The sequence below is a fragment of the Hemicordylus capensis genome, chromosome 1 (assembly GCF_027244095.1).
Source record: "Hemicordylus capensis ecotype Gifberg chromosome 1, rHemCap1.1.pri, whole genome shotgun sequence".
In the NCBI taxonomy this organism is placed as follows: Eukaryota; Metazoa; Chordata; class Lepidosauria; order Squamata; family Cordylidae; genus Hemicordylus; species Hemicordylus capensis.
In genome coordinates this window covers 253,392,707-253,416,407 of record NC_069657.1, presented here as the reverse complement: position 1 = coordinate 253,416,407, position 23,701 = coordinate 253,392,707, and the positions used below count along the sequence as shown (strand labels likewise).

Genomic DNA, 23,701 nt, shown 5'->3' with positions numbered 1-23,701 from the left:
GGAGGTTCCCCCTCCCCCCACCAGACTTCTAAATCACCCCCTCACCCCATTTGGGCACTTTTTGGCCAGTTTTCGGCCTTCACCTGGCGGCTTGGTGGCCATGTTGGGGGCTGGGTGCCTGCGCAAATGGCCTCTGCATGGCCGAAGAGCACTCAAACAGGCCGAGAGGGTGATTTAGAAAGCTGGCGGGGGGGGACCTCCACAGACCCCAAACCGCCTCTGGGAACTCTCCTGAGGGGAGTACAAAGTTTTAAAAAACCCTGTTAATTTTTTTAAACTCATTTTTGGTCCACGAACCCCCTAAACTTGGGGGGGGGGGGAAGTTGGTCTGGGTCTGAAGCAAACCGGGGGATGGGGTGGTTCAGTTTCAACCCCAAACCATCAAACCCCCAAACCAAAAACCGCGAACCGCGAACTCCCGAACCTGTTTCCACATCCCTATCTGCCAGGTCAATCAGACAAATTCTACATCAAATATGTGCATATAAATGTGAATTTGTTTATCACACACACAGTTGCAAAATTCTGTTCTGCAATACGAGTTTGTTGCACTCTGCTCTCTAATGGTTAGATCCAATGTACAGTTGTGTTATTAACATGGCTATGTTTAAAATTTTATATTGTTTTAGATGTGGTGTTATTGGTCAAAGACCATAATAAAGACTGACTGATTGCTTGCTCCTTCCTCCTTTACTTCAGTATTAGTAAAAAGGAGAGGAGAAGAGTGGGCATCCTTTAAAGAACTTTCACAAGCATGTATAAGAATTCCATTATACTGGCACTTCAGGGCAAAAGGGTACAACCTCGCCACCCCCCATGATTGCACACACACACACACACACACACACACACACACACACACACACACACACACACGGAACACTCAGCCTTGAAGTGAGTGTTCCTTTTTCCAAAAAGAGTGTTCCTCTTTTCAAAAGTTTGCAAAATGGTGTGGATATTGGAAAAGGCAGGGGAGAAGGATGAGTCTAACTAGTAGCTTGTCACCAGTGAGGTCACAGCAATTATCCAATATATGCCGGTAATACCTGTACAGTCACCACTTGCAATAGCAATAGACATACTAGGTGGGAGGCTTGGATGGGTTGCATTTTCCCAGCAATTAAATATAGATGCTGAAGTGCTGGGAAAATGCAATGTTCCCTGCAAAGCAAGTGCTAGGAATTATGCCTGGAATTGAGGATATATTGCACTACATATACAAGCATGCATATGCATATAAAAAGATTTGAGCCATATAATCCACACATTGCTAAATGCAGTGTAATGTAATGTACCCCAACTGAAGCATTTGCCCAACTCAGGGAATCGTAGATAAAATCTCCAGATGGCTCATGCAAGTAAGATCACATTACACAAAGGAAAACAAAAGCAAGGAGAACAGGGTAGTTGGCCGCTCAGACCAAGGAGTAAAAGTCACACTTCTTCTAAGTTTGGCAACCTATTTTCCCACCTGGAAGGAAACTTTGTATACTAGGCTACAAGTCTCTCCACCCTTTTTGTCACCACTTATGGAAATCTTTGGCAGTCCAGAGAAAGGGGATCCCCTTTTCTGATCACTACGACAGTAGATTATCATACTGAGCACTTTTTAGAAGGGCAGTATATAAATCAAATCAAATCAAATCAATCAATCCATACCACATTTTTACGGCAATGGTATGTAGTAAGTTATTGGGGCTGATTCAGTCAAAATAAAGTGCTTAAACACCCATTGAGAAAGTTGAAATATGTGCTTAAATATAAATCTCTATACTGTATATAGGGCTGAAATCAATACAGTATATACAAGGCAGAACTACACATTATGGCAGAACTACATGTGCAGTTCAGTTATAGAACCATGCATATAGGACTGCTGCCAAAACATGCCTGCACTCCCAAGTCCTTCAACTCGGGAATGCAGGCATGTTTTGGCAGCAGTCCTATATGCATGGTCCTTCAACTCCTCCAAATGTGTAGGGTCATGGTCCCTATACTGTGATGTCATCACATTGTGCTATTCTTCACTCCATCAGTGGGCAGGACAGGCAAACAAACACATGCTCCAGTGTGGGAGAAACGAGTGAGAAGGAGAACCCAAATGGGGACTGAGGTTTGGCCACTTTTTATGTAATGTGGAATTCCACTCATACAAGTAGTTAACTCTGGCTGCATTGTGCCCTTTGCTTTTATCTGATCTGTTTAATTTTCTTGGTCTGTACCAAATTAATGTATTTGCCATGTAGCTAATGTCTGAAGATAATGTCTTCCACACTAATGTGGAACAAAATTGTTCATATACTGAGAGTATGTTAATGTAGTTATAATTTGACTATATTTACATATTGCTGACTTGTGACAACTGTCTTTTCTGAAACTGCTAGATTCAAATTCTCTTCTCCATTGCTAACATGCCAATGCCATGCCTTCATTGATGTGAAACACCAGATCAAAGGGAAGTCTCATGTTAAGTAAAAAGCTCAGGAAGGAAATAAACATATGAGATAACATCTCCAGCTGGTGCAAATTGGCACAGGCCTGCTGAATTTTTGCGCTCTACAGCAAAGCCATCCCAAGGGAACTAACATACTTGCTTGCATTAGATCTAACAAACAGAGCAATGCTCTGTTTAGAGGGAGACATCTTGGTCCCTCTGAAACTCTATGCACATTTTCCGAACTTCCCAGCACCATGTGAGCGGGATACCAAATGAGAAATGTGTATGCACTCTGATGCCTAATCAGGGCGCATCCAGGCTTCTGATTTAGTATCCAGCTCCCACAGTGTTGGGAACTTCGCTTCACTCCTCGCAGGAAAGAGGCAAACTTACTAGTACTGCAGGACCTGGATGCTAAATGAGAGGTGCACACATGCGCCCTGCGTCAGGGTGCATACATGGCTCTTATTTAGTATCCCACTTGTGCAGAGCTCGTTGTCTCTCTCCAAACTGGAGGAGAGAGGTGAACTTCCCAGATCCACTCATGAGATGGATACTGATTGAGAAGCCAGCATATGCCCTGTATCCAGCTCGCATGGTGTTGGAAAGTTTGGTCACCTCTCTGTTTGCAGGAACGAGGAGGGAGGTGATCAAACTCCTTAGCTCTGGGCTGCTAGATACTCAGTGTGTGTGTGTGTGTGTGTGTGTGTGTGTGGAGGAGCAGTGTGGCAGCGGAGTGAGGGAAAGCGCTGTTTGCCCCCAGCCCTGCTCCCTCCTAGGAATGGCCCTGCTTGTGTTGGATGGTGCAGGGTGGTCTGTCACTGGAAGCTCTTTTGTGAACAAAAGGAGAGTTGTGCTCTCACAAGGATCCCTTCTCCTTGCACAAGGGGCCCCTTGCCCCTTGTGCTCTCCTTCTGTTCATGGAAAGACCTTCTGATGGCAGAGTGTTGCCCCACAAAGATCTGGATGCTGCCCAGATTGCAGAGAGGTGAACACAAAAGGCTTACATTCCAGCCAGGTAGAAATAGCCATAATTATACCCTTTAAAACTTGCAGCCTGATCCTACACAGAGTTAGGTGGCATTAAAACCACTGAAACGGATGGGACTGAGTGTGCCAAACTATGCACAGAATAGCAGCCTTGATCTTCTTCTATACACTCCACCCTCTGTCTCCCCCCGCCACTCGCTCCCCATTGCAAATGTGACTGCATCTGTCCAGGAGTTTTGCTTTCTCCCACAAGACTCAGCAGAACAACATGGCCTGTACATCTCATCAATTTCTCATTACTGCTGACTGCGTGAACGTCTGTTTGTGTCACCTGCTAGTGAGTTTGCAGAACTTAAATCTGTTGGCACTGTAACTGAGAACTGAAAATCCTGGATAACTTTGCATTTCTATTTTTGAAGGCCTAAACTTCTACAGGATTCCCAGCCATCACGCCATGAAGAGATTACATGTACAGCTAACTACTCAGAGTTCTACAAGCATTCTAGTTAGTTTCACACTGGAGCACTGAAGGATAACTTTCTGCTGTTGCTTTCCTCTATTTATATACTTACAATGATGATGATGATAGACTGATAAGGAAATAGAATCAATACCCCAGAATACTTTCCAGGACATTACATTAATGACATTTTCCAGCTATTTCTCTGATTAAAAGCCTGAATGGCTTGCAATTACTTAGAGGCAAACAGTCTAAATCTAAGCTTACAAAGAAGTAAGTCCCATTTATTTTAGCAGGACTTCCTTCCAAGTAAGCATTATTGGGACTGCAGCCACACAAAATGATCAGCCTCAGTCTGACAATGCATAAGAACATAGGAAGAGCCTTGCTGGATCACATCAAAGATCTAGGGGTTTGCACTCATTAAAGGACCAAGTAGGAGTCTATAACAAAAATCTCTTATTAGAGAAGCCACCTTCAACATGCATCTGAGTCCCTCCTGCTCCTACTCCATGCTGTAATAACAAACACTTTTTAGTAGCTGTTCCCTCTGTCTGTATGTGTTATTGTTGTGCTGTGTTATTGTTGCTGCTGTGTTATTGTTCCTGACTGCTGCCCCACCACTCCACATACACCAATACATCTTTCTTTTTTTATATTAACAAAAAGGAAACCCTTTTTTAAAAAAGAAAGAAAGAAGGAAGGAAAATTAACAATAAAATTTCACACGACAACTCCATTTATCGTTTTGTTTAGATATATCTTTTAGGTGGTGGGCTCTCTTAACCAGTCTACCTGCCCGAGTCCTGATCTGTTTAGCTAGAGAGGAGGTCATTCCTTCCTGGCAAAAGCTGGCATCTGAAGGAGACCGACATGAGCCAGTCATCCTCTTGCTCATCTGGGCAGGGGCATCTGGATTGACTCCAGCTGGAGATTCTGATAGCAGAGTGGAATCCTTTCCCTCCTGGAGAGTTACATCCCCTCACTCTCTCCAGCTGGTAGAGTGACTGCTGTAGTAGTTGTAGGCTGACTGCTGCTCCGCAGGTATCTTTGATTTCTTCTCAAGACTTGGCCTTCTGGTGTCAACTCAAATGATTGTGTGTTTACTTGTCTTTGGACCCAGCTATATGCCACTCTTTATTATGTTGGTCTGCTGATTGAATCCAAACTTGCTCACACTTATAGAGCTGGGGTAGATCCTATGATGACTTGTTGTAATAATGGGCCTGTCTTAATTTCTGTTCTGTTAAACGTTCAACTCATCTGTTGTGGCCCTCTGGTTGTAGTAAGTTGCCGTGCATAGGCAGTACATTTTTTGTCTGCTGACCCATAAGACCCTGTGCTGTACTGCCATCCAGAACCTTGTGAAGGGGAATTTTGGTGGTCCAGGATGGCTAGATATACATCAGTTCCAGATTTCTTGATTTTAGTCAGAATTCTACTAGCCATTTTAACAGCTGATTCAACTTTGACAGCTGATTCAACACTAGCATGGTGTAGAGGTTAGAGTGCTGGACTAGGCCAGGGAAGACCTGAGTTTGAATCCCCATTCAGTCATGAGACTTGCTAGGTGACTCTGGGCCAGTCACTTCTCTCTCAGCCTAACCTACTTCACAGGGTTGTTGTGAGGAGAAACTTAAGTATGTAGTACACTGCTCTGGGCTCCTTGGAGGAAGAGCAGGATATAAAATGTAAAAAACAAACAACCCCAAAACCTTTCTTATTACTCTGGGGATAAGCTAGTGAAGCTGTCTGATGATCAAAGTCCCACTGAATCTGAAATGTTCTGAATTCTGCTGACACAAATTGTGGAGCATGATATGCGAACGGAGTATCTGCTATTCCGCAGTGGGCAAAATTGCACTTTAGCTTCCATATTATTGTCTGAGATCTGGTATCTGGTAGTGGATCTATCTCCCCGAAACTGGAATAATAGTCTACAGTTATGAGATAGTTCTTCTCTTGCCATGAAAAGAAACCTGCTCCCATCGTTTCCTAGGGTGGGAAAAGGTACCTCAAGTGTTGTAGAATCTCCTTTGTTATTTGTCTCCAAGTGAGCAACAGATCTCACATTGTTGCATGAAGGCTTTCAACTGAGCATTCATGCCAGGCCAATATACACACTCCCTTGCTCTACAGATACAACTCTCAATTCCCATGTGTGAGGAGTGTATCCTTTTCATTGTGTCTGAGCATAATGCTGCAGGGATGACAGCTCAGCTGTCCCGGAAAAGAATCCCATATTGAACACTGAGCTCTTCCCCCATTACAAAGTAGGGTGTTGCTTCTACTGGTAGCTCATTCTTTGACTTCGACCAATCCTCAAGGATAACACACTTGACTATCTGTTGGCTCTTGTCCTGAGCTGTGCCTTTTTGTATTGCCTGCAAATGGGAATGAGAAATTGGTAGATACTGCAACATATTTGTTGATTCTTCCTGTCTTCAGATTTAACATGGAGCCATGGGTCCAATGGACTCGCAATTCTTCTCCCCCTCTCCCCGCTCCACCGGCTGAATTTGGACATTCAGGAGAGCTCCCTCTCTGCAGTCTTGCTGACTGAAGAGAGGAGGGGGGAATTGGCTACCTGGGCTTCCTTCTTTACTGAAGGACAGCCCCAGCAGCCAAGAGCAGCCAGAGTGAGGGAGCAGCTTCCTCCCTCAACTCTGGTTGCAAAGCAACCAGACTGTGGTGCCAGTGTTCAGGCATAACAACAACAACAAAAATTATATTGCGCTTTTAAACAATAGTGTCCAAAGCGGTTTACATAGAGAAGTTAAATACATAAATAAGATGGATCCCTGTCCCCAAGGGTTCACAATCCAAAAAGAAACACAAGACAGTCACCAGCAACAGTCAATGGCAGATACTGTTGGCTCCATATGCCAATGGGCATAAGCCCTGCTCCAGAAGCGTTCCAGTGCAGGTTGAACCAGGAGCCAGAGAATATCCAAGGCCTAAAAATCATTGCAGGTAACAGCCTAATTGTGGAAGAAGATAGATGCATCAAGAGAGGGTTTTTTTTAATCAAAGCAGGGAAAGAAATACAAAACTGAACCTAGACATGGTCAGTCTGAAACTAAAAGAAACACATTACATCATGTATCTGTTGACAGCAGAGGATCTGAAAGTTGACTCAGGGAAAGTTGACACAATTCATAAGATGCCAAGACCTGAGGATGTTAAAGGAGTCCAAAGATTATTAGGAATGGCAAAGTCTGCAAAGGGCTAGCTGATCACTGTGAGCCATGCTGGCAACTGACACACATACTAAGCGGTATAGAAATGCAATAAATAAATGCAACTGAACACTTTCACTCACAATAGAGCCCATACCACATCATCAATGGTTGGATTTTAGCACTCTATTCAGGAGTTTTGGATCAAAAATATGTAGTTTCCCTCTTTTTCATACAATGAACGGGCTGCGATCCACGCTATGCTGGTATCTATCTATCTATCTATCTATTGTTAAATCTCCATACCACCTTTCATTAAAACAATCTCAAGGCAGTTCACACAAAAGTTAAAACAAAACGACAAAAATTTACACAATTAAAATATCAGCTAGAATATAAAAATACAGATCTGATTAAAAGATTAAAAAAACAAGCACAATATAACCATACAAGATACAAAGCGGCAGCAATAGGAACAATCATATAAAAGCCTGGGCAAAATGCCAAGGTTTCACATGCTTTCTAAAAACTGTGATGGAGACTGAGGAGCAGATGGGGGCAACAACTGAGAAGCTCCTGTCCCACGTGCTTGACAGCCGAGACTCCCTCATTGTCAACACCTGCATCAGAGCCCCCCCACCCCAACGACCTCATCAAGCGGGCTGCAACCTTTAGAAGCAGGTGGTTCCTCAGGTATCCAGGGTCCAAACTGTTAAGGGCTTTAAAGGTCAAAACCAGCATCTTGAATTGGACCCGGAAACAAATTGGCAGCCAGTGAACCCCTTCAAATTTTTTTATTTATTGTTGAAAATGGGTGTGACGTGATCCCAGTGGGCAGCTCCAGATAAAATCCTAGCTGCCGCATTTTGCACTAGCTGCAGTTTCCAAATATTTTTCAAGGGCAGCCCCACGTAGAGTGCATTACAGTAATCCAGCCGTGATGTGACTAAGGCATGGGTAATTGTGGCCAGATCTGCCTTCTGAGCTGATCAGACACAGCTGGCGCACTTGCCAAAGTTGTGCTACTGGAAAAAACTATGGGAGAATCTACTGGGCAATTATGCCTCTTACCTGTAGGCTGGCAAGTTCCTGCTTCAGGGATTCTGCCAGTGCTATAGGAACCCTCCACTTTGGGGTCCTCATGTTGGGCTCTTCATCTACCTCATGTTTCAGCTTTCCTGCCAAGCATCCTTCACCCTGAAAAACATCCCCTAACTCTTGCAGTATCTGCTCCATTTTCAAGGCCGCTGCATGGTTCTGATCACTGGTCTGCACTGCATTCAAAATATTCTGATGTCGTACTAGAATCAGCTGCATGGCCTGCACTGCATCACTCCCCAACAGTGCTCTATAGTCCTCCTTTTTCACAATAACAAATTCTCAACGATAGAGAGTATTATACAAGATAGGCACGCATTGTATCTTGGGCATCCCTTCACTAGAGTGCCTGTTCAGCCCTTGGCAGTGCCTAGACTGCTGTTGGACACCATGCACTTGCCCATCTTGTGTGCCTGCTAGTCATTTTATTCTCTTGTTAGAAGTTTCTGCTGCCCTCCCACATCTCTAGGCAGCGATTCAGAGTTAAATCTGCTTCTCTCAGCACTTGCTCACGGTGCTGCTGATCCCTTGTTCCACATACAATTCTATCCCAGGTTAAAGAGTCTGTTAGTGCCCCAAAGTTACAGGATGCAGCTAGTATCCTTAATGCAGCAACATAAGCATCCAGGCCCTCTTCAGTGCCCTGTTGCCTCATAAAGTAACAATAACACTATTTCATTCTGTTTTGGAATGCAATATCCATCCAGTGCCTGGAGTGACTGTTCTAAAATAGAGCCTGTGCTGAGATCAAGAGACTTGCAAATCTCTCTCCCCTTTTCTCCTATAAAGCCGTATGGTAACTTTACTTTTCTCATTTCTTCCTCTCCCTCCAACGCTAGATCCAGATACAGTTCAAACTCCTCTCTCCGGTGCTTCCATGCCTGGGAAAGATTAGGTGCCCTGAAATCCAGTGGACATGGAGGTTTCAGGCTCACTCCATGCTGCAAGAGCCCTTGCTGTTTTGTTTTTTCCTGCAGCACTGCCTCTGCTGGGTTACTTTTCTAAACCACTGCCATCATGTTTCAAGTGGGGTTTGCACTCATTAAAGGATCAAGGAGTATATAACAATAGTATTTTATTAGAGAAGTCCGCTTCAATATTCATCTGAGTCCCTCCTGCTCCTACTCCATGCTGTAATAACAAGCACTTCTTAGTAGCTGTTCCCTCAATCTGTAAACCTCCCTGCCCCCCGCCGGTGTTGCTGTTAGGGTTGCCCACATTCAGTTACCTGAATAGAGGACACGTGGGGGAGGGCATCTAAGGGGTGGGCTGTCATTTCTGCACATGCTCTTTGTTCCTCCTTGCAACCTCAAACATGAGGAATGGACTCCTTCACCTCCCATAGAGATTTTCTAACTGCAAATCTAAAATAAAATCCCCAATGCACATTCTTTTGAGTTGCCATATGTATGTGGGGCAGGGGCGTTCCCGTCAGTCTTATTTATATGCACACTTTCTCCTCCTATCTCATGTTAATACTTCTGGAAAGATGAAGGGCAGCTCATCAAATTCTCACCTGCCATGTTTCTATCACCTTACATCTCCCTCAGGTCGGACACCCTTTCCCCTAACCATGGCTTCTCGCTTTCCTTCTCTCTGCACTTGCACTTTTCAAAAAGCTGCTGCAAAGACACTCCACTCTGTTGCTATGTGATGTTCCTCCCATGTTGTAACAGCAGGACAAATTTAGGATTGCAAAGTTAAAGGAGAGACATCCTGGATGGAGTTGAGGGGGAGGAGATGGCCAAGAAGGGGAGGGAGAGGGGGAGGAGAGGCTTCATCTTGCCATCACCCTCTGCTGCCACCCACAGCACAGGAATGAGACTGTGATCACAGGCGAGAACGTGCGGAAATAGGGGGCGGTGCGGTGTGGGCTAGAGCAAGAAAAGGAGGGAGGGCACTTGCACTAACAGGCAAGCTCCAGTTTTTGTTTTCCCCCTTTTCTTTCCAACTTTCCTGCCAAAATCGAATAAATAAATAATAAAAGTCTCTGTCTTGGAAACAGACGTGACTCAGGTTTCGGTAAAAGAACTTTTAAGGTCTCATTTTAAGGTTTGGCTTTGTATTTCTCTCTTGTGCCAGCTTTCCCACAATATCTCAAAGTTTGCTGTTGCTGTTGCTACTCTCCTCCTGATCCCCTCGCTCTTGTTTTGTGGAAGCTCCACCCTTCCCACTCCTCTTCCCGGGTTACAAATATGGGGGAAATGGCATCCTGAATGGGATGACCATTTCCACCTGAAATACGGGATGCCCTGCATAATCTGGGACTGTTGGTAACCCTAGTTGCTGTGTTATTGTTCCTGACTGCTGCCCCACCTCTCCTATTTACTTCCATAGTGGTTAGCAAGATGTCTCTGGGAAAACTAGCAGCAGGACATGAAGGAAATAGCTCTCCTTCTATTTTCCCTCAGCATCGGGTATCCAGAGATACACTGCCTCTGTATCTGTGTATATATTAGGAATGTACAGAATGTTTTGCTGGTGAAACGTTTCGACTCAAAATGGAACCGTGAAGGAACAAGGCCAAAACCTCTTCTTTGCGTAAATGGGATCCTATGTTATTCAATGTATTAAGAAAGACTGAGCTGGGGTCAAATGTCCACAGCTCCTGTTCAGTAGTTTTTAAAGAGAACAGTTTGACAGTTAAAAGATTGGAGGGAAAGGGAGCTTTGATTTTATTGGCATTGGTTTGAAAAATAGAGGGAATTTGAGTCATGCTGATCAGGTTGTTTAAAAAAAATGTTGAGAAAATTGGTGTTATAAGGAGGCTGCTTTCAGCACAATTTAGTGCAGTCAAAGCTGAAGAATTTCTGTGTAAGTTGACAATCTGGAAGAAAGCTGAAGAAGGAGTTCAAGAAATACAGAACTGAAGAATTCCTGGCACAGTCTGAGAGAAGATCAGCTAAAAAGAGCTAAGAAATCACTGGCAGAAAGTGGAATCTCACTGGAGAGCTGAAAACACTCACCAGCAAAAAGAAGTCTGGGCTGAACCTCAGAACTGTGAAGAAGAACAGGACCTAAGGCTGAACAGGGGAAAGCCAGGGTTGCTGAAAGGCTGATATGATTGCAAAGGACTCTAAGTTAAGTCACAGTGAGAGTCAGGTCAGTTGGAAGTGTTTTGACCACATTTGATTTATTCTTTATGCTCTTTTGGTTGTTGGTTTTTTGTACTAAACTTTTAACGCATCTATTGATGTAAAATGAACTAACTGCAAAGTAAAATTACTAGTTTATCTTTAAAGAACAATTGTTGCTTCTGTTTTCTCCATCCCATGCCTAAAGCCTTTTACTGCTCTACCATTTTAATGCAATAAAGGTTTGGAAGGCTGTTGTAGTAGACTCAGCCAGAGTAAAAGGCCACAGGGCTCGTTGGGACACACACACACACACACACACACACACACACACACACACACACACACACACACACCCATCAATATCAATAGCCATTGATAAACTTGTCCTTCACATGAACTCATTTTAACAATATCGGAGATGATTGATTATAACTTTAGTATTTGTTTATTAAATAAGCAGATGTAAAAATGAACCTGGAATGTGGGCAACAGTCGTCATGTCCTCATTACTGTAAAGCCTCCCATACCACGTGACAAAGCAATGATAAAGCAATTACTCCACAAAATGGTGGGTGCTATAGTCAATTAGCTGCCAACACAGTTATATGTTACTGTTCTATGTGCACCAGGGTTTTTTTATCCACTAGGTCACAGGTAATTTATAATTACCTAAGGATCACCTTATTTATTTATTTATCCATCCATCCATCCATCCATCCATCCATCCATCCATCCATTCATTCATTCGATTTCTATACCGCCCTTCCAAAAATGGCTCAGGGCAGTTTACACAGAGAAATACTAACTAACTAACTAACTAACTAACTAACCTTAAAGGCGTCTTAACAAACTAGACCACCATATCATGCAATCAAGCAAAAATTCTAGAATCTTCTATTTCACCTTCTATGCAGTATCGTTTCAGATGGCTCTTATTTAGGACAAGATCTCATAAGACCAAAAAAAAAATGTCATCCATACACGCAAGGAACTGCAAGCACAGCCTTCCCTGATTCACCACAGGAAGGTATAATACTGGGCTTATGCCTCTGACTACCAGGCAATTAGGTCAAATAACAGAGAATGGCTTGTCACATCTTGTTCTCCTTGTGAGCTGACCACTGTTTGAGACAGAATGCTGGATTAGATGGACCTTGGTAGGTTCCAGGAAGGCAATGGTGATTTTGCTGTGATGTGAGAGCACAAACAATTGTATCTCCTCTTCCCAGGGAGTGATTCCAGTTGTGCACTGAAGTATAAAGCAAAGTAGGAATGCACAGTACAGGGAATTTGTGCTGAAATAAGTATACCTTCAGGTTCTATAAGAGCAGCTATGTTGAGTAGCTATGTCTTTTATACCATTAACAAGGAGGACTTGCTTGAAAACTTCTGATTTTTCAATTCTTAGACAGACAAAATATTACCACAAGAGACCAAGCAATGGTAATTATTCCCGAGAGAACAATAATTTGCCAATAAATTTAAAAACCAGCAGGATTTAGCAAGCAGAGCTGAAAGCCAAAGAGACTAAAAACAGCCAACAGCTTTGAAACCATTTGTATCAAAATTTATTTCTGATACTGGTCCATAGGTTTTCCTTTTTGAAAGGAACAAATGTTGGGTACTTGACAAGATTTGGACATTTTATAGTAGCAAGAGCTGACAAAACTGCCGAGAAATGTTCCTCTCAGTGGCGTTACAATCACCATTTATCTTTCTGATATATTTTGGAAGTCTCTACAGCTATTAACTGATAGATATATAGAACATCTTGCTCAAAGAGCAGCATGCTTACATTTGTTATTCAGATGTTGATCATTCTATGCAGAAATCTCATTTTTCAAATTGGCTTTATATATTTTTTTCCTGTTTAATTACATAAAGTATTTAAAAATAATGCTACAATGGAAAAAAAACACACCCCACCCTCTTCTCTTAGCAATGTTCTGGCTAGCATGAAGCAGCTGCCAGTTTCCATGATATCTTGCTGCTATTTTATAAAGGAGTTGCACTCTCAGACCTTGTACTGTCCTGGGTGCAAATAGCTGGCATCATATTATCATCCAAAGTGAGTCAATTTGAGGCGCACTCATTACCAGGCTGACTGCATGGCAAGAGAGTAGTTCTTTCAGCATGGCTTCCATTTCCTTTCAGCCAATATGAGATGGGAAGTATTTGGAACTAGAACCCTCAGTATTACCCTAGGGCATTGGTGTGTGACCGGACGGTTGGGGCTCTCCCCTGGTCTCAGAAGCGTATAGCTTCAGGGAAGATGGTAGACTTTGAGGAAAAATCATTGCTAGCCCTTGGGAGGCTTTATCCTGATGTTATTGCCATGAGGATCTTTCTGCAGAGGAGATACTCGTCTTGAATGCCCTCTAAATGGCAGCTAGCAAATGTAACTGGAGACTCTACAACTGTCCTAGCTGACAAAGGTTTTACTTCAGGATCATTTGGAATTAGAAGTCCCTTTCAATTTCCTGCTCCACCAAGAATCACTAGGCAGCTTTTATGGCTCTGTGAAGGGATTCAGAGTGGGAATTCTGACCAAAAATGGAAATGGCAAACATTCCCATTATTCTCTAGCTCATTATTCTCTAGGCTAACATGTGATGTTTGTTATGCCATTAGTGTGTTTGGTTTTTCTGATGTAAATTGCAGGTGGAGTGTGATCTGGATCAGAACTAATCCAGCTTTAATCCTATTCCCCACCATGGTTCTAATCTAGATCTCATCATCCATGCACACCTATTAACACAATAAAAAGTTTAATTGGATTTAGTGGGCACTTTTAGTTGTGTAAACAACTTGTATGGAGAGGGGTTTAAAGCCCTCTATCCTGATGGTCCCAATCCAGATTGCACCCCAGAAGCAATGTGACTATCATTGGCCCCATTCGCACATAATGGGAAACCAGAGTTGAAGGAACCTGAGGTTGACTTTCTTGTATGTCTGAATTAGTGAAACCCCGGTCTCATCAGAAATTTGACCTGAGGTTTCCCTTCCCAAACCTCACTTTGAAACCTTGGGCTGTAGTGAGTTTTGCTGCTCCTACCTGAGGATTGCAGCCGCCAGTGTTACATGTGCATACTGAACTACAGGCTGCGTTTGCTGTTATTGGAATTGAGGGAGGAAGCTCCTCCCTCCCTCCGGCTGTGATTGGCTGTCGGGACTGTCCTTCATGCCAGAAGGAAACCTGCACAGCCAGTTTCCCCTCCTCTCTGCAGTCTCGCTGACAGCAGTTTGTTTCTTGCCCATTTTTATTGAACGCAGACAGGTAAGCTCGTGGAGGAGGAAGGCGGAACCATGGGTCCATTGGACCCTTGGTTCCGTGTTATGTGTGAATGGGGTGATTATACACTTGGGCCCCAAGGCAACTTCAGTTTAAGCAATATAACCGAGTGCACCATGGCTGCTCTTCAGCAACCATGGTTACTGGGAACCATGCCATATTTGGAGATAGCCATTTGTATTTTCTATGACCCTGCAATGAATACAGAACTCCCCACAATACTTTGGATAGATCTCTCTTTTTTTAAGTGAGGCTAAAGCCATTCCTTTCGAATGTTTGGCTGCCACCTGCAAACCATTTATTCCAGAAGAGATGCACTCCCTTGAGTCAGATTGATCTGGTGTAAGTGGTTGATCAGTTGCATACTTTGGAAGTTTGTACTGCACATCCAAATCCAGTATTAAAAATACTTCAGGTTTTATTTTTTTAAGAGATAATTTTATAGATGTGAAATACTTTCAAATAATTTGAAAATCCTTTGGAGTACACTACAGAAAAACAGACTTCAACAGCATCTTAGCCATTGCAAAGTAATGCATAATAATTTTTGAAAGTGCATGGAGAAACAGATAACTAGTACAAAATCTTTGCTACTGCCTCCAAGCCTGAAAATGTATTTTGCAAACATCACAGTCACAAATATTCTTTTGCAAAGTACCATAGCAGTACAATATCACAGAATATGAATGGCTACATTAAATGTAAAGAGAAATGATCAACCAATAGGAGTTTTTACAGGCAGGACTCTTATCTATTTTCTGAAACTCGTGTCTCGCCCTATCCTTAAAAGCAGGTTAAGCAAATACTAAAAGATCTAAATGAAATCAATGCAGAATGAAAAAAGAGAGGTTGGAAATTCCTGTTGCCATACAGCTCATAGTCTAAATTAGCTTGGTGAGGAAAGGAGATATGTTTTGTGTTGCCATAAAGCACAAAAATCCTAAACGTTCTTCCAAGAGTTCCATAGAACATGAAGATTCCCCCTCCCACATACTGGAAGTCCTAAACTCCTGTCTTCCATCCAAGAAATCATTCTTTCCTAATTTCTAAGAGGGGCCTATCCTTTATTATACTTATCATACCCAAGACTGCCATGTGCCCACACCACCTACAGTGCAATCAAGGTTTAGAGGATGTATAGACACACCTACAAACAGGATTGCTCCCAGGGACAATCTCACACCTATGCTGCAGTCTACCTGTGTATGATTGGAATTGCTTTATAGGTGTCTCCTCCATTCCCACAAACTCCTGTCCAGTTCAAGGGTCACTATGTTGCTCTGGAACAAACTGGACAGCCACTTCCTTTCTCCTTGGATGACCTCCTTGGGACTGCGATTCCACAGCAACACACCTATGCATGGGTCATACATTATAGGAGGAGAAACAGGAAATCCTTAACTTAAGACCCGCTGGGTTAGGATGAACAGCACTTCAGATGTTTGTAAATTGCCATCCTGTTTCAACTTTACAATAGTGTTGGAACATTGCAACACTCACTGCAGGAGGGGAAGCTCTGCTAAAGGGCTGCTGTTGTGCGGACTAGAGGAGGGGGGAGCAACAATGGTGGCTCAGGCTCAAATTGTGATTGAGTCTGGCGGTCCTGTCAGCAGCTACTGCATCTGAGGATGTGGAGGGACTGGGTGACTCAGCCATCCAGGATGCTCCCTCTGCCACCACTCCCCAACCTCCTCCTCCAGCCTTGGCTACTATGCCATGAGGGCGAGAGGGAAAGAGTCCAGCAAGTTCCCAGCCCACACACAGCTCCTTGCCTGCCTTCCTGCCTTTCCTGACTGTTGTTCAGAAGGAGGAAGAGATGGAGGTGAGCCACCCAGTTGCCTCCCTCCTATGGAAAGGTGTGAAAGAGCCAGGAAGCAGCTGGGAAGGGAGTGGGCGGCAAGTGTTAGCAAGGTCTAATTCCCCAACTCCTCTGTGCAAATCTGCAGGGCTGTAACAGACACACTACCAGCTTTGGGAGAAGTAGTGGGGGGAAATAGGGTATCTGGTCTGGGTTCAGGGACCAAACCCCCATTTATAACATTTATAAATGAAAACGTCTCATTGATATGGGAAAATAGGTTTCGAATGAAGTCATGTTGACTTAAGACTCTGACCCCCTTTGCACGTAACACATGAAACCGGAAGTTGACGAACCCACGCTTTCAATTTCAAACTCTAAATCCAGGGGTGTAACTACCATTAGGCAAGGGGAGGCAGTTGTCTTGGGGCCCCACTGCCTCGAGGGGCCCCCCAGAGGCACATCACATGACTCCCCACCTGCCCATGTTGCACCCCCTATGAATTATGTTGAGTCTCTTGGAGATCGGCAGGAGCAGAGAGTAAAAAAACTAGATTCAATGTGAACTGGATATTCACCGTATTCATAATGGGGATGTGAGTGTGAGTGCACTATATATTGTGAAGTGTGTTTGTGTGTGTATATATATCAGGAGGGGCCCATTTTAAAATCTTGTCTCTGGGCCCCCTCCAACCTTGCCACGCCCCTGTCTAAATCGCATCACAGACATTCTTCCAACCACGGCCTGGCAATCTCCGGTTTCAGGAGAGGGGAGCCCCACCCTCTTCCTGGTCCACCGAGGCCAATCCCAGCAAGCTTCATAGTGCTTGCCTCACCAGACTGTGGGCAAAACATCAGCATGTCAACAGAGCAGCTGCGATTTGCCACGATCTTGAAGGGGGCATGCCAAGCGCAATCCGGCCTTTTTGGAATGTTCCGCCTGCCCTGGGCAGGGAAAGGACATTCAAATCCCTCTAAATGCCATGCCATGCCTGTGCTCCTTCTTATAGCGACTGCACCGCCTGCCTCCTAACAGTCCCTTAACAAAGGGAACAGGGAACACTTCCTAGAAGGGGACATGTATCTGAGGAAGGGCAAAGGATCCGGGTGGCGGGGGGAGGGGTCCTGTCCCGCCGTGACCTAGGATGCTCTTGCAGTGGCTCACCCCAGAAAAGCAGCCCATGCAGATCAAACCACACTCCTGTTCCCCTGGCAGCTTCCGGCCAGTGGACTGCTACTCTCATGAGTGGGCCAGTCTACTGGGGAGGACCTCAGGCTTTGAAAGCCTTGGTCTTCTGTTGGACTGCGCTTTCATGAGTTGAGCTAACCCAAAGAAGGGGGCCTGCTTGCAAGGGCTTCCCACTCTCCGGTTAATGCCTCCCTTCCCCAGGAAGCCTTGGGGACAGGGCAGGGGAACTCTGGGTGCAGGGATGGATCTCTCCTCTCATTCAGAATTCCCAGATACGGGCTGGCATTGCACTGTATGCAAATCTGCCACCACATGGCATTGTGGGAAAGGGGAGCCCCGGTTTCCAATGACCCCAGGAAAGCAAGGTGGCCTTTTCAGGGCACAAGCAAGGGTGCACAAGTCGGACAGGCTGGCAGGGGTCGTGCATTGACAGCTACTTGGCAGCAGTCACCAAGCCACAGAGTGCAGTTGCTGGGGTACTCATCCCTGAGGCTTCCGTATATAGAACAACCTGGTTCGATATAGAGCCCCTATGGCCTGACACTCTTGAGAGAGAGTGGTTCATGGGAGAAGGGGTTGTTTTGTCGTCATGCATTATTAGCAACACAAAGTCCCCACAGGCAGTTCTTCTCATGAGTTGTTAAGGGGTGTCCCCATGGCCTTACACTCTCAAGATTTGGTGGTCCACTTAGGATCCGCATCCATCAGCATCACATATGTCAAATTGCTCCTTTCACTTGGGCAGTGCTGATCCTGCTGTCTAGCCCTTTTCATGAGTAAGCCTAGGGAACACACAGGTACTTCCAAGGGGAAGGGGCTGGACCCCCTTCCCCAACTTATTTGTTCAAAAAATAGAAATTGGCTGTTCAAGAATCTCTGTTGGGGGCTGCCTTTTAAACCTGACCCTGGGTACCCCACTCCAAGTGTTTCCATCTAATGGGGGGTGCCCTGCTTATGTGGCCACCTGGAGTGCTTATGTTTGTGGACATTCATCACTGTTGCATCATTCTCAGGGGGCAATGCACTAAATGCCCATCCTGTCATCCTGCCCCTTTCCCTCCTGCTTGCCAGGAGGGTGGAGCAAGGAGCAGAGTGGAAGGAGGGAATGCCCCTGTGAGACTTCGCTGCTTAACAAGCTGACAAGCTTGGGATGGGATGTGGTGGCATCCCTGCTGCTGTGCAACTCCATTGCTGCATCAGAGACAGGAGGGGCAGTGCTCAGAGAGGCAGCCAGCAAAAAGCACTGCAGACATGGAGCAGGCACAATCCCAGGCAGGTGTTAGCCATCTCTATGATTACGGATCAAAACATTGCACAGAACCGCAGTTATGGCGCTGTCCACATTCAGACATACCACTTTGGTGGCCAAGCCTCAGGTCTCAGCTGCAAACCTTATTGCAAACCAAAGGATCAAACTGGAGTTTGGTGAGGCAAACTGCAAGTCCCTTTTGCCACAGAACCGCGGTTGCATGCATTCGGACGTAACAGAGTCCCAACCTCTGCTCATTACATCCAAATTTGGCCACAGTTTTCAGGAACCAATTCTGTTAAAAGTCTGAAGATTTCCTGTACAAAACTTTCTTGGAGAGCTTGGCATGGCCAGTCAGTTGTGTCCTACTTCTCTGATGCAGGATCATCTTTCAGCTGCTGTGATGGAAGCACATGATGGAAGTTCAGTTTTGAAATTATGGTTTTCTGCTGAGTCTTCCTATCAGTTTTCTTTGCATTAGACGAAATGGATATGCCAAGAAGCATTCAGCCACATCGTTTCCTCTACTTACTGCTGATTAATCAACTTGTTAACAGAAGTTAGTGTAAAGGTTTGAAACTGTGGCTCATTTGAAACTTGCTTTAAAACAACCACAAGTGCTGGTATTGCCAAACCACCTGAGGGGGGGAAACCCACACTACTTCTGCAGCACATGAAAAATCATTGTCTGTTCTTTAAAGTACAGGCTGTCAAATTTGTGAATCATTAGAACACTTTCTGCACCTTAGTAGCAATTCCAGAGTTTAAATACATTTCCGCGCTAGTATACACAGAGAGAGAATAATTAAAAGGAAGCAAGCAAGTTTATTCTTTGAAAAGACATGAAAAGCCAAGTTGGGATGGTGGGGAATTTGTGCCTGAAAATCCTTTCAGTTCTAAAGAACCAGCATGATAATAAATTGTTTTTGCTGAAAACAGGAAGTTTGGCAACGCTGCAAAAGGACAGTTAAACTTTGGCTGGGTGACCCAAAACATTGTGTTCTACTTTGAAAGTATTTCCAACAACAACAGCAGCAAGAGCAATGAAGAAAAGAAAGGAAAAGAAAAGAAAGAAAGAAAGGGGGGGGGATCTCCTCCAAGTGCCTGAAATCCATAGAAAGCAAAGGAATTGTAAAGGCATCTGGCAGCAGTTGTCGCTTGCCAAGCTTGTGGTCATGTTGTGCTGGCTCACAAACTGGTTTGCCAGTTTTCAATGACTTATAGCCGGCACAGCTGGAAATCTACATCTCAGAGATCTCAAAAGTTGAGAGCAAAGAAAGCCCTCCAGGAGTCTTTTCATTTGCTTTTCATCTGACCTGGACTGGCTAAATTAAAAATAAATTCACAATTAAATGAGGGCTCCAAAAGATCTGGCTTTCAGTAAACACACACATAGAGAAACAAACAAACAATTGATCTAACTCGCACATGTTCTGTCTTGGTCACATGATCCTGGGCAGGAGTAACAAGAAGGTCAACAGAGCCTGTTGCAAAGTCTCTGCTCAAAGGGCTGAACCACCAGGCATCCCACAGAATGCTCCCTTTGATTGAATGTCCTCTCAGATATGTGGGCTAAATTATGTTAGAGAAAACAATGTGTTCTTCCTACTTATAGTACAATAAAGGTCCTTGTAAAATTGGCATGGTCACCTGCAGCCTGGGAGTTGCATCCAGTCCACTACCATTTTGTCCAGACCCCTCTAGATTCCAGGTCAGACATCGAAGGTGCTTCTTCTTACTCGGCTGACACCTCCAAGCAGAAAATGAGATTTAGCTTCTCATTTTTCCTGCAAATTGATGCCTGCTAGACAAGAGAAGCATCACCAGAAGAGCCCCTGCTGGATTATACCAAGGTCTATCTATTTCAGCATCCTGTTTCCCACAGTGGCTGACTGCCCCAGAAATGGGACATGTAGGCAAACAGCCCTCTACAACTGTTGCTTCTCAGCAACTGGTATCCAGGGCCATGCTGCCTCTGAACCTGGACTAGTAACCATTGGTAGACTTGCACTTTAGCCTTTCTTCATAGGGAAGGTACTCCAAGCCGGATTTTGGTTACCCATTTCTGCATCTTTTCCAGCTCTACAGTATCCTTTTGATCTGAGATAACCAGAATAATGCTGCATGGTGCCCTGCCAATTCAAGGCTGAGGTCCACACACTGGTTCCCTGCAGTTGCAAACCCTCTCCATGCTGTTAGTAAAGGTGGAGAAGCTCAATAGCTACTAAGGATTGTGCCATTACAGCAATTAGGGATGTCCACGAACCGAGATTTGTGCACAGGATTAGCACTGAACCAGTTCAGATGAGGTCCGAACTGGTTCTGTGAAATGGGGTGGGGAGTGGTATCTTTTTTCAAAAAATGAGAGCGGGCCCTTACCTGCTTTCCGTAATCACATGTAGCTTTCTTGCTGCTGTGGCGCTTCTCCCAAGTACCTGTGTTCAGCACCAGCACATGGATGCCATGTGCATGCGTGGATGCCATGTGCATGCAGGCACTGCGTATGAGTACTTTGGGTGAAGTGCTGCAGCAGCAGGAAGCTGCATGCAGTGGCAGACAGCAGGCAGGACCTGCTCTCCTTTTTAAAAAAGATACCACTCCCCACTCTTCTCCCTGTGGTGCTTGTCTGAACTGGTTCAGCACCGTATCTGTGCATGAACCTCGATCCATGCACAGCTCTAGTAGTAATGATGATCCTTCCATTATTCCCAATGGATGAACTGTTGCAAGAGCAATGACACAATCCTTAGTAGCAATTGAGCTTCTCTGCCTTCGCTAGAAGCATATATGGAGTTTGGAGTTGCAAGAACCAGCACACATGCTGATTCTTGGATCAGTGAGGCGCTGTGCAGAATGCAAGCCAGTATTCCAAGCATGGCCCCATCACAGATTTGTACAAAAGTATTATACAAGGGCAGTTTATTTTCATACCATTTCCTTAATGATACCCTAGCAGGGAATTTGTCTTTTTCAGTATTGCTGTTCACTGGGTGGACATTTTCACTGAGCTTTCTACCATGACCCTAAGATCTCTTTTCTGGTTAGTAACTTCCTGTTCAGATCCCATCAGTATACAGTTGAACTTAGGATTGTTTTGTTTGTTTACACTTACTTACATTGAACCACATGTGCCATTTTGTTTCTTATTCACAAAGTTTGGAGATATCATTTCTGAACTCTTCACAATCTATTTTGGTTTTCACCACCCTGAAAAATCTGGTTCTGTTCACAAACCTAGCCACCTCACTGCTCAGCCCTAATGTGAGATCATTTATGAACCAGTTAAAATGCACTGGCCCCAATGCAGAGCCTTGGAGGACCCCGTTGTTTACTGCTGTCCATTGTGAGAATTGCCAATTTATTCCTCTCTACTTTCTATTCTGTAGCCAGTTGGAGTCCCATCCTTTTATATCTTGGTGAGGGTCTTTTCCAAAGCCTTTTAAGTCCAAGTCAGGGTCTACTGGGTCACTCCTATCCACATACTCCTCTCATATTCTAGAAAGCTGATGGGCAGGACTTACCTTTGCAGAAACCGTGCTGATGGTCCTTCAGCAAGCCTTGTTCTTCCTTATGCTCGATAAACCTATCTTTAATTATGCTTTCCACTGATTTGCCCAAAATAGACATTAAGCTAACTGGCTTGGAGGACTGGTCTACCTGGATGGTCTCCGAGGTGGGCAGATGTGCCAAATCCAGAGCAGAGGGCTGGTCTATCCACTGATCACAATTGGTGTACCAGTTGTCCCTGGCAAAATGGTGCCATTTAGGTATGTTTTTCCAGAGAGAGAGCTCATCTACCAGTGGGGGTTGGTGGGTAGATCAGACCTCTGTTCCAGACTTGGTGCATCTGCCCACCTTGGAGCAGTCCTCCTGGAGTCTGGAGTGGAGGGCTGGTCTAGCCGCCGGTCCCAATTGGTAGACCAGCTCTTCTGTTTTTCTGGGGATAGCTGGTCTATCAATTGAAATTGGTGGGTAGACAAGACATCTGCTCCAGACTTGGCATGTCAGCCCACCTTGGATGACTGTTCTATCTGGGTAGATCAGTCCTCTGAGGTGGGCTCAAGTGCCAAGTCTGGAGTGGAGGGCTGGTCTACCCACCAATCCCAATTGGTAGACCAGCTCTCCGTGGAAAAAAGCATCATTTTGAGGCTCATTTTCCCAACAAAACAGGCATCAAAATGGTGTTTGAATCACCCAAATTGATTCTGGTTAAATCAGGGGTGATTCTCCTCAACCTCAAATTGGGCCCTCTATTTTGAGGGTGTTTTTATTCAGGGTTGAATTTTTGAATCACCCCTGAATTGACCTGAATCATTTTGAGGGCGAATTGAATTGCACACCCCTACCTGTGATTTCCTAGGTCTCCCCTGGATCCCCTTTTAAAAATTACTATTGCATTCACTACTCTTCATTTCTCTGGTATGGAGGGTAATTTCAGGAAGTTACATATTTTTGGAAGAAGACCAGAAAATTCATATCTGAGTACTTTAAGAATTCTTAGGTGGATGTCATCTAGACCCAGTGATTTGCTAATTTGTCAATAAACCCTAGAATTTCATCTCTTGCCACCTGTTTTCACTCAAGAGAAGTGCTGGCTAGTCCAAAAGGAGCACAAAGAAAGTAATATGCTGCTTCTGTCCTTTCCCCAGGGACCCCTTCTGTCTATAAATGAGAATTTGCACTGGAGGCCTAAGCATCACCACAGGGATCTTCCATGCCCAGATGGAGGAGCACCCACTAGTTGAGTGAAAAGTTAAGAGAACGCTTCAAAAAATGGATTTCAAATCATTGTTAACGGTAGATAGTCTTAGCAGCAATTAATGGTGTGGAAAATATGCTGCTTAACAGTAATGCCATCTTATTTGTTATTTCTCTTTGTAAACCGCCCTGAGCCATTTTTGGAAGGGCGGTATAGAAATCGAATTATTATTA

General features: G+C 44.5%; 1 long non-coding RNA gene across 1 annotated transcript in view; it reads left to right on the top strand.

Moving 5' to 3' along the window:
- Nucleotides 1-19,968, top strand: part of LOC128340831 (uncharacterized) — a 32,409-nt gene extending 12,441 nt beyond the window's left edge. The window contains exon 3 of the long non-coding RNA XR_008314004.1: nt 19,709-19,968. This is a non-coding gene — a long non-coding RNA (uncharacterized LOC128340831). The remainder of the gene's footprint in view (nt 1-19,708) is intronic.
- Nucleotides 19,969-23,701: the final 3,733 nt, after the last annotated feature.